Source organism: Arachis ipaensis, chromosome B01 (genome assembly GCF_000816755.2).
Source record: "Arachis ipaensis cultivar K30076 chromosome B01, Araip1.1, whole genome shotgun sequence".
NCBI classification, from domain to species: domain Eukaryota; kingdom Viridiplantae; phylum Streptophyta; class Magnoliopsida; order Fabales; family Fabaceae; genus Arachis; species Arachis ipaensis.
In genome coordinates, this window is record NC_029785.2 from 102803708 (window position 1) to 102815705 (window position 11998).

An 11998-nucleotide genomic window follows, 5' to 3' on the forward strand; every position below is an offset into this window, starting at 1 on the left:
GTTTAACGCCAGCTTTTCTCCCCTTTCTGGCGTTTAAACGCCAGCTCTGTGCCTATTTCTGGCGTTAAACGCCAGCTCTGTGCCCCTTTCTGGCGTTAAATGCCCAGAATGGTGCCAGACTGGGCGTTTAACGCCCATTCTGCTACCCTTACTGGCGTTTAAACGCCAGTAAGCTTCTCCTCCAGGGTGTGCTATTTTTAATACTATTTTTCATTCTGTTTTTGCTTTTTTAGTTGTTTTTGTAACTTCACATGATCATCAACCTACAGAAAACATAAAATAACAATGAAAAATAAATAGATATAATAAAATTGGGTTGCCTCCCAACAAGCGCTTCTTTAATGTTAATAGCTTGACAGTGGGCTCTCATGGAGCCTCACAGATACTCAGAGTATGATGATGGCCTCCCAACACCAAACTTAGAGTTTGAATGTGGGGGCTCTATTTGACTCTGCATTGAGAGAAGCCTTTCATGCTTCCTCTCCAAGGTTACATAGGGAGATCCTTGAGCTTTAAACACAAGGGAGTCCTCATTCACTTGAAGGACCAATTCTCCTCTGTCAACATCAATCACAGCTTTTGCTGTGGCTAGGAAGGGTCTGCAAAGGATGATGGATTCATCTATACACTTCCCAGTGTCTAGGATTATGAAATCAACAGGGATGTAGTGGCCTTCAACCTTTACCAAGACATCCTCTACAAGTCCATAAGCCTATTTCCTTGAATTGTCTACCATCTCCAGTGAGATTCTTGCAGCTTGTACCTCAAGGATCCCTAGCTTCTCCATTACAGAGAGAGGCATGAGGTTTATACTTGACCCCAGGTTACACAGAGCCTTCTCAAAGGTCATGGTACCTATGGTACAAGGTATTGAGAATTTTCCAGGATCCTGTCTCTTCTGAGGTAATCTCTGCCTAGTCAAGTCATCCAGTTCTTTGGTGAGCAAGGGGGGTTCATCCTCCCAAGTCTCATTACCAAATAACTTGGCATTTAGCTTCATGATTGCTCCAAGGTACTTAGCAACTTGCTCTTCAGTAACATCTTCATCCTCTTCAGAGGAAGAATACTCATCAGAGCTCATGAATGGTAGAAGCAAGTTTAATGGAATCTCTATGGTCTCTGTATGAGCCTCAGATTCCCATGGTTCCTTATTAGGGAACTCCTTGGAGGCCAGTAGACGTCCATTGAGGTCTTCCTCAGTGGAAATCACTGCCTTTCCCTCCTCTATGCATTCGGCCATGTGGGACGTGTTTATGGCCTTGCATTCTCTCTTTGGGTTTTCTTCTGTATTGCTTGGGAGAGTACTAGGAGGGAGTTTAGTAATTTTCTTACTCAGCTGACCCACTTGTGCCTCCAAATTTCTAATAGAGGACCTTGTTTCAGTCATGAAACTTTGAGTGGTCTTAGATATATCAGAGACTATAGTTGCTAAGTCAGAGTGGCTCTGCTTAGAATTCTCTGTCTGTTGCTGAGAAGATGATGGAAAAGGCTTGCTATTGCTAAACCTATTTCTTCCACCATTACTATTGTTGAAGCCTTGTTGAGGCCTCTGTTGGTCCTTCCATGAGAGATTTGGGTTGTGAATCCAACCATATCCTAGCTCTGTCTCTTACAGCAAAAAGGAAGAGCATAAGTCTATAGACCTCAGGGTCAACCCCATTGGTCTTGACAGTGTCACAGATTTGCAAGAATTTAGCTAAGAACTGATGAGGATCTTCCAATGGAAGTCTATGAAACTTGCAATTCTGTTGTATTAGAGAAATTAATTGAAGCTTCAGCCCAAAGTTGTTTGCTCCAATGGCAGGGATAGAGATGCTTCTCCCATAGAAGTTGGGAGTAGGTGCAGTAAAGTCACCAAGCACCTTCCTTGCATTATTGGCATTGTTGTTGTTTTCGGCTGCCATGGCTTCTTCTTGTTTGAAAATTTCTGTTAGGTCCTCTTAGAGAGTTGTGCTTTAGCCTCTTTTAGCTTTCTCTTCAAGGTCTTTTCAGGTTCAGGATCATCTTCAACAAGAATGCCTTTGTCTTTGCTCCGGCTCATATGAAAGAGATAAGAAGAAAGTATGGAATCCTCTATGTCACAGTATAGAGAATCTTTGAGGTGTCAGAGGAAAATAAGAATAGAAGGATGAGATCGATGGAGAAGAATTCGAACATATAAAGAAGGAAAGAGTTCGAATTGCACATTGAGGAGGAGTGTTAGTCCTTTAAATAGAAGGATGTGAGAAGGGGGGAAGAATTTTCAAAAATAAAAAATTTTGAATTAATTAAAAGAAATTTTGAAATTTTGGTTGATGATTTTCGAAAATTGAAATTGAGAAAGTAATTAAGTGATTTTAAAAAAGATTTTGAAATTAGAAATCAAAAGATATGATTGAAAATCTTTTTTGAAAAAGATGTGGTTGAGAAGATATGATTGAGAAATTCTGGTTTTAAAAAGATACGATTGACAAACAATTAAAAAGATTTGATTTTTAAAATTAATGCATTGGCTAACAAGAAATTTGAAAGATATGATTCTAACATTCAATTATTGAACCTTTCTTTACAAGGAAGAAATTTTTGAATCACATCTCTAATTGTTAGCAAGGATTTTTGAAAATAGTAAAAAAAATGGAAAGAAATTGATTTTGAAAAGATATGATTGAAAAGATATGATTTGAAAAAGATTTGATTTTGAAAAATTATGAAAATTTGAAAAAGATTTGAATTAAAAACAAAATCTTCCCTCCTGTGCCATCCTGGCGTTAAACGCCCAGAATGGTATCCATTCTGGAATTTAACGCCCAAAATACTACCCTTTTGGGCGTTTAACGCCCAGCCAGGTACCCTGGCTGGCGTTTAAACGCCAATTTTCCTTCCTCACTGGGTGTTTTGAACGGCCAGCTTTTTCTGTGTAATTCCTCTTCTGCTGCATGTTCTGAATCTTCAATTCTCTGTATTATTGACTTGAAAAGAAATAATTTTGAATTTTTAATGATGAGAAACAATAAAATGAAACTAATCATGGAAAACTAAGATAAAATAAACAATGCATGCAAGACACCAAACTTAGAAATGTTCATATTAGAGACACTAACAAATTGAGAATGCATATGAAAAACAACAAAACACACAAGACAAGAGAATTTAAAGATCAGAGCAAGGAAATCATCAAGAATAACTTGAAGATTAATGAAGAACATAATGCATATATTCGAAAATTGCAAGAAATTAAATAAAATATGCAGGACACCAAACTTAAAAATTGACACTAGACTCAAACAAGAAACACGAAATATTTTTGGTTTTAAGATTTTATAAATTTTTTTTTTGTATATTTTTTTCGAAAATTATTTTGGAAAAGAAAATAGAGACATTCAAAATTTTTAATAAGAATTCTAAGAATCATGCAATGTTAGTCTAAAACTTCAGTCTAAAAGATTAGACATGGCTAGCCAAGCTTCAGTAGACATTACATGCAACAGCCAAATTGATGGGAATAAACTAGCTCCTGTGATGATAAAAGCATCATCTAAAACTCTAGAATTCATTCTTAAAAATTCTGAAGAACAATATAAAATTTTTTTAAAAAAAATTTTTCGAAAATAAATAAAAGTAAAAAGCTTAAAAATAAAATAAAATTACCTAATCTGAGCAACAAGATGAACCGTCAGTTGTCCAAACTTGAACAATCCCTGGCAACGGCGCAAAAAACTTGGTGCACGAAATTGTGATAATCAATGGCGCCAACAACTTGGTACGCACAATTGTAATCTCAACACTTTGTCACAACTTCGCACAACTAACCAGCAAGTGCACTGGGTCGTCCAAGTAATAAACCTTAGTGAGTAAGGGTCGATCCCACGGAGATTGTCGGCTTGAAGCAAGCTATGGTCATCTTGTAAATCTCAGTCAGGCGGATTCAAATGGTTATGGAGAATTGATAATTAAAAGATGAATAAAATATAAAATAAGATGGAGATACTTATGTAATTCATTGGTGAGAATTTCAGATAAGCGTATGAAGATGCTTTGTTCCTCCTGAACTTCTGCTTTCCTATTGTCTTCATCCAATCATTCATATTCCTTTCCATGGCAAGCTGTATGTTGGGTTTCACCGTTGTCAATGGCTACCTCCCGTCCTCTCAGTGAAAATGGTCCAAATGCGCTGTCACCGCACGGCTAATCATCTGTCGGTTCTCGATCATGTTGGAATAGGATCCATTCATCCTTTTGCGTCTGTCACTACGCCCAACACTCGCGAGTTTGAAGCTCGTCACAGTCATCCCTTTCCAGATCCTACTTGGAATACCACAGACAAGGTTTAGACTTTCCGGATCTCAGGAATGGCTGCCAATAATTCTAGCCTATACCACGAAGGTTTTAATCTTAGATTAGAAACCCAAGAGATACACATTCAAGCTTGTTTGCATGTAGAACGGAAGTGGTTGTCAGGCACACGTTCATAGGTGAGAATAGTGATGAGTGTCACATAATCATCACATTCATCATGTTCTTGTGTGCGAATGAATATCTTAGAGAAGAAATAGGCTTGAGTTGAATAGAAAAATAATAGTACTTTGCATTAATTCATGAAGAACAGCAGAGCTCCACACCTTAATCTATGGTGTGTAGAAACTCCACCGTTGAAAATACATAAGAACAAAAGGTCTAGGCATGGCCGTGAGGCCAGCCTTCCAAAGAGGGTTCAATCATCAAAACATGATTAAAAGATGATTAAAAGATGAAAAATTATGAAAATACAATAGCAAAAGGCCCTATTTATAGAAAACTAGTAGCCTAGGATTACAGAAATAAGTAATTAATGCAGAAATCCACTTCCAGACCCACTTGGTGTGTGCTTGGGCTGAGAATTGAAGCTTTCACATGTAGAGACTTTCCTTGGAGTTAAACGCCAGCTTTTGTGCCAGTTTGGGCGTTTAACTCCATCTTTTATGCCAATTCTGGCGTTTTGACGCCAGAATTTTTATGCTGACTTGGAACGCCGGTTTGGGCCATCAAATCTCGGATAAAGTATGGACTATTATATATTGCCGGAAAGCCCAGGATGTCTACTTTCCAACGCAATTGAGAGCGCGCCAATGGGGCTTCTGTAGCTCCAGAAAATCTACTTCGAGTGCAGGGAGGTCAGAATCCAACGGCATCTGCAGTCCTTTTTCAGCCTCTGAATCAGATTTTTGCTCAGGTCCCTCAATTTCAGCCAGAAAATACCTGAAATCACAGAAAAACACACAAACTCATAGTAAAGTCCAGAAATGTGATTTTTATTTAAAAACTAATAAAAATATAATAAAAACTAACTAAAACATACTAAAAACTACCTAAAAACAATGCCAAAAAGCGTATAAATTATCCGCTCATCAGTTGCCCCCTTCATATAGCATCCAAAATCAGCCTCAAAGCCTTCAGAAATGGGCCTCCAATTCCTCAAAAATGCGAGTCACGTGCGTTTTTAATGAAGGCACGTGGAGGGACTTCTGCATACGCACACATGGCTGAGTGCTTCTCCTTTGTTTTCTTCATGTTTTCTCCCTTTGTACATTCTTCCTTCCATTTTTGCCTTGCCAAACTTGCCTCTAGGACCTAAAATCACTCAACAAACATGTCATGGCATCGAATGGCATAAAAGTGGGATTAAAATTCACTAATTTAAGCACAAAAACACATGTTTTCACATTTAAGTCCAATTATGGGAGAAAACACAAAAGTATGCTATTTTAGTGATTAAGTGTGAGTTTATGTGAAGAAATCTACTCAAATCAAACCAAAATTTATCGTCAAATATGGATTCATCAATTCTCCCATACTTAAACAATAGCATGTCCTCATGCTAATCACAATTAAAGGAGAAGGATAAAAGGACAAGCAATATATTCAATGCAACTACTTATATGCATGAAACTATACTAAATGCTATCTATCTATATCTATACTATGGTTCTCTATGGAGCTTGACAAAAACAAACAAAAGAATTCCAATCAATTCAAAGTAGAAACTTAGGGCCAAGACAAGAAAATATAGCAATATGATCAATGTCCAAAGATTTGATTTGAAATTTTCAAAAACTAACAAGCAACTTGCAAGAAGACATAAGATAAGCAATGAAATCATAGAATTGAGCAATTGAACCCCTCACCGGATGTGTATACACTCTAGTCACTCAGTGTTTAGGGCTTAATCACTCAATGCTCCTCTAATCATGTTTTTCAAAGATTTGCAAGTTATCAAACAATCAACTAATATTTGATGAATGAATGCAAATATCATGAGGTCTTTGGAGGGTTGTAATGGGGCTAGGATAAGGGTAGGATTAATATGGTTAAGTGGGCTAATAGATTAGATCTTTGATTAGCTCAAGTATCTCACCTAATCCTATATTAACCTATTTACTCCTAAGAAAACAACCTAACTTCCCATTCATTTCTTTTCTCACATTCACTCGTGCATTTTCTTTCCAATTCACACACATATGCATCCTTTATTTACATTATTATTATCATTTCTTTTCTTTTTTATTTTTTTTATTAACAAAGTATGTACACCAAAATTTTATTCTTTTATCATAAAAAAGAGATGCATATGTTTTAAGTAATAGATGCATGAGTGTCTACCCATTTTTCCAATTTTTACTCAATGAATACCCAAAGTAAACTAACTGCCAATATTTCCCACAAACCTTTCCCACACTTGATTAACACACACACACTCAACCCAAGCTATACAATTTATGGACATAATGGTCTTTCGCTTAGGGCAAATGATGTGCTTAATATTAGAACAAAGGGAAATTAAAAAGCTCAAAAGTGGTTTACAAAGGTAGAAGTAAGGGTTGGCCATATGGGTTTAGTGAGTTTAATTAAAAAATGGCCTCAATCATACTAAATAAATTCAAAACATCAAATATAGGACATAAAGACTCAAGTAAATCTAAGATCACAATTATAAAAGGAGTATAACAAACAAGAACAAAATTTTGTAGTTGAAAATGTGCAACCATCCAATTAAGGCTCAAATCTCACTTGGTCTTTTGTTCAAACTCTTTTCTATGTTTGATAAACCCTAATTTTGTGGTTTATCTTGTGCTTAATTTAGGAAATTTTATCACCTTTTCCCACATTTATTCAATGAAATAGCATGGTTTTGTAATTCTCCCTTAATTTGTGCTTAAGTGTAAAAACATGCTTTTTTAGGCCCTAAATTGGTGATTTTAATTCACTTTAATTCTATTCGATGCCTTGATGTGTTTGTTGAGTGATTTCAGGTTCATAAGGCAAGTATTGGATGGAAGAAATGAAGAGAAAAGCATGCAAAATGGAGAATTCATGAAGAAATGAACATTTGGAGAATTGAGGGCCATGCGCACGCGTCATCCACTCGTACGCGTGCATTGAAGATTTGCAAGCCACGCGCACGCGTCGCCCACGCGTACACGTGAGTAGGAGTCTTGGCCAGCAACGCACACGCGTCACCCACACGTACGCGTGACGCTCGGCACGTGACTCACTTAAAGTGAAATCGCTGGGGGCGATTTCTGAGCTGCCCAGGCCCAAATCCAACTCGTTTCTGAGGGTATTTCATGCAGAATTCAAGCTTGAGCAAAGGAGGGAGCACTTAGTTAGTCATGATGAGCCTTTAGTTAGTTACTAGAGAGAGAAGCTCACTCTTCTCTCTAGAATTAGGTTAGGATTAGGTTAATTTCTTTTAGATCTAGAATTTAATTCTTGTTCTCATCTTGTTTCCTTTATCATTTCTTGTTTCTACATCTCAATTCTCTTAGTTTGTAGTGTTAATTTCCCTTTGATGTCACTTTTATGAATGCTCTTGTTGGATTTGGATTTCGATTTCCTTTAATGCAATTGATGTTTCTTTTATGCTCTTATGGTTAATTGTTCTGTTTATTGGTGATTCCTTGCTTTTGTTAGTTATAGCTTTTGTTAATTCTTGTATTTTGTGATGTTTACTTTTATTACACTCTAGGTGTTTGATGAAATGTTTTCTCTAGTTTTTTAGTAGTTTTCTTTACTCTTGGCCTAGGCTAAGAGAATTGAGTGACCTTGAGTTATTGGGTCTCAATGAATTGGTGATTTGAGAACTCTTAGTGGTCAATTTGATAACCATTGACTCTAGCCTACTACTAAGTTAATTAGTAGCTAGGTTAGGACTTATGGATTGATGTTGATCAAGCCATTTGACGTACTTCAAGCCTAGGAGTAGATATTACGTACTTAAGGCTTTTGTAAGTAGACTTAATGAGCTTGGTTCCTCATAATTATCAATATTTAGTTTATAGATAAGGATGGTGATCTCAATTACCTATGTCTAGCCAAGAGTTCTTTTCCTTCTTTTATCAATTCTTATTATTTACTGTCTTGCTATTTACTTTCTTGCCAATTGAAAATCAAACCCTTTTGTTCCTCATAGCCAATAATTGACCACTTTATTGCAATTCCTTGTGAGATAACCCGAGGTTTAAATACTTCGGTTAACTTTTATTGGGGTTTGTACTTGTGACAACTCAAATTTTTTATGTGAGAATTGTTTGTTGGTGTAGAAACTATACTTGCAACGAGATTTCATTTGTGAAATTCTATACCGACACAACAATTTTCTCAAGCATCAAAATGGTGCCGTTGCCGGAGAATCGCAATGGTGCTATGTTATTAGCTATTGTATATATTGTGAATATGTTTTCCTTTTTCTTCTTTGTTAGTTGTTGCTAGTTGTAGGACTTTGCTTTCTTTATTCCTTGTTAGTTTTGTTTTTGTTTTCTCTTGTCACCATGAATTCTCATCACTTTGGCCATGAGTGTGGTTCAAACTATGTTGTAGGAAATGAAAGCTTTAATGAGGATTTGCATCAAGGATTTGGAGATCAAGGGTGGGAGGAGCCCCAAGCTTATGGACAACCTTCTTGGCAACAATCTCCTCCTGAATCAAGTTTGACAAGAGTTCTTGGGGATATGACTACTCTCCTCACAGAGATGCGCAAGGACTAAAGGGTATTTTATTCCATCCAAGCCGTTCAAGCGTCACCCCAACATGACTACTCTCCAGATTCTTATGGGTATAATCCAAATCCTAATGCATACCAATCTAATGTGTGTGATGACCCTTATTGTGATTGCTAACCACAACTACCACATACATATGACCCTTACCCTCAACATAGCCCTCAACAACCATACTCACAAGCCTCATACCACCATCAACCTCCATATGACCCCAACACATATCTACCATACCAACCATAATATGAACCATATCTAGAGCCACCACCATTCCAACACCAATACTCCCAAGAACCACAAATTCCATATACACCACCTCAAGACTTTCACCAATATGAACCACCTTCCAACTATAATACCTTCCTCTCAAATAATGAACCCTCTCTTCCACCACCACCTTCATCGGAAGACCTAATGCGAGAGCAACAAGAACTTCTAGCTAGGTGTACAAATCATGAAGAAGTGTTCAAGGAGATAGAAGCCAAGATTGTTATCGTGGCAGAAGCCGTTAGCAACATGGTCTCATCCCGCCTAAGCCTATGCAATCAAGGCACTCCCATTGTTGAATGTGGAGAAGCACCCAAAGAGCTTAGTGAGGGAATGGACTTGAAGCTCCAAGGTGAGGAAGAGGAGTTAAAGCAAGAAGTACAACAAGAGGAGGAGGTAGAGATTATTGAACAAGAGGAAGTAGTGATTGGGTGTCTAGGATATGTTGATCACATAGAGGAATCTCAAGTTGAAGAGCCTTCTTCTACAGAGTTTGGAAGGGATGTTAAAGAGGAGAATGATGTTAAGGAAGTGGATAGAGAGTTGAGGGAAATTGATCAAGAAGTAGATTCCATCATTAGTGATTTTTTGTCCACATTGATCAATCCCCTTAATGATCTTGTTGAGCCTTCTTCCATTGGACTAAAAAGCAATGTTAGGGAGGATGTGCAACCTCCAAGGCATATTGTGAGTGAAGAATTGGAAGAAGTGTTCCAAGCAACAAGTCCTCCTATCTATGATGATTCCACATGAACATATGATCCTTTTGAGCTTGATGAATCCTTCCCCACTATGCTTAGAATTGATGATGAGGTAGACTTCACTAAACCTCCTATCTATGATGAGAGTGATGGGGAAGAGCTTGAAGAAATTGGTGAAGAAGAATGTGAACTTGAGGAAGCTTGGTGTTGCACGAAATTGGAAATCACAGTTCTTCACAAATTCGCACAACTAACCAGCAAGTGCACTGGGTCGTCCAAGTAATACCTTACGTGAGTAAGGGTCGATCCCACGGAGATTGTTGGCTTGAAGCAATCTATGGTTATCTTGTAACTCTTAGTCAGGAAAACAATAAAATAATTCACTTATCGAATTTGATTGCAAGGAATAAAAGGGCAGAACACAAATTATACTTGTATGCAATGATGGAGAATATGTTGGAGTTTTGGAGATGCTTTGTCTTCTGAAATTCTGCTTTCCTCTGTTTCTGATTCACGCACGCATGTCCTCCTATGGCAAGCTATGTGTTGGTGGATCACCGTTGTCAATGGCTACCATCTATCCTTCCAGTGAAAAGGGTCCAGGTGCGCTGTCACCGCACGGCTAATCATATGCAGGTTCTCAATCGTACCGGAAATACCACAGACAAGGTTTAGACTTTCCGGATTCTCTTGAATGCTGCCATCAATCTAGCTTATACCACGAAGATTCTGATTAAGAGATCTAAGAGATATTCATTCATTCTACAGTGGAACGTAAGTGGTTGTCAGGCACGCGTTCGTGGAGGAATGATGATGATTGTCACGTTCATCACATTCATATTGAAGTGCGAATGGATATCTTAGATAGGAACACACATGTTTGAATGAATAACAGAAATACTTGCATTAGTTCATCGAGACACAGCAGAGCTCCTCACCCCAACAATGGAGTTTAGAGACTCATGCCGTCAAAAGGTACAAAGTTTAGATCTAAAATGTCATGAGATACAAAAAATAAATCTCTAAAAGTTGTTTAAATACTAAACTAGTAACCTAGATTTACAGAAAATGAGTAAACTATGATAGATGGTGCAGAAATCCACTTCTGGGGCCCACTTGGTGTGTGCTGGGGCTGAGACTTAAGCTTCTCACGTGCATGGGCTGTTTTGGGCGTTCAACGCCAGGTTGTAACCTGTTTCTGGCGTTGAACTCCAACTTGTAACTTGTTTCTGGCGCTGGACGCCAGACTGCAACATGGAACTGGCGTTGAATACCCGTTTACGTCATCTATCCTTGAGAAAAGTATGGACTATTAAATATTGCTGGAAAGCCCTGGATGTTTACTTTCCAACGCAATTGGAAATGCGCCATTTGGACTTCTATAGCTCCAGAAATTCCATTCCGAGTGAAGAGAGGTCAGAATTCAACAACATCAGCAGTCCTTTTTTAGCCGAATCAGATTTTTGCTCAGCTCCCTCAATTTCAGCCAGAAAATACCTGAAATTACAGAAAAACACACAAACTCATAGTAAAGTCCAGAAATATGAATTTTGCCTAGAAACTAATGAAAATAAACTAAAAACTAACTAAAACATACTAAAAACTATATGAAATTAACCCCAAAAAGCGTATAAAATATCCGCTCATCACAACACCAAACTTAAACTGTTGCTTATCCCCAAGCAACTAGATAAATTAAATAGACTACTAATAAGTCAAGAAGCAATAATATCTCAGAGTTTTTGAGTGAAGCTCAGATTCTAATTAATGAGCGGGACTAGTAGCTTTTTGCTTCCGAATAGTTTTGACATCTCACTTTATCCATTGAAGCTCAGAGTGATTGGCATCTATAGGAACTTAGAATGCAGATAGTGTTATTGATTCTCCTATTTCAGTATGATGATTCTTGAACACAGCTACTTTATGCGTCTTGGCCGTGGCCCTAAGCACTTTGTTTTCCAGTATTACCACCGGATACATAAATGCCACAGACACATAATTGGGTGAACCTTTTCAGAT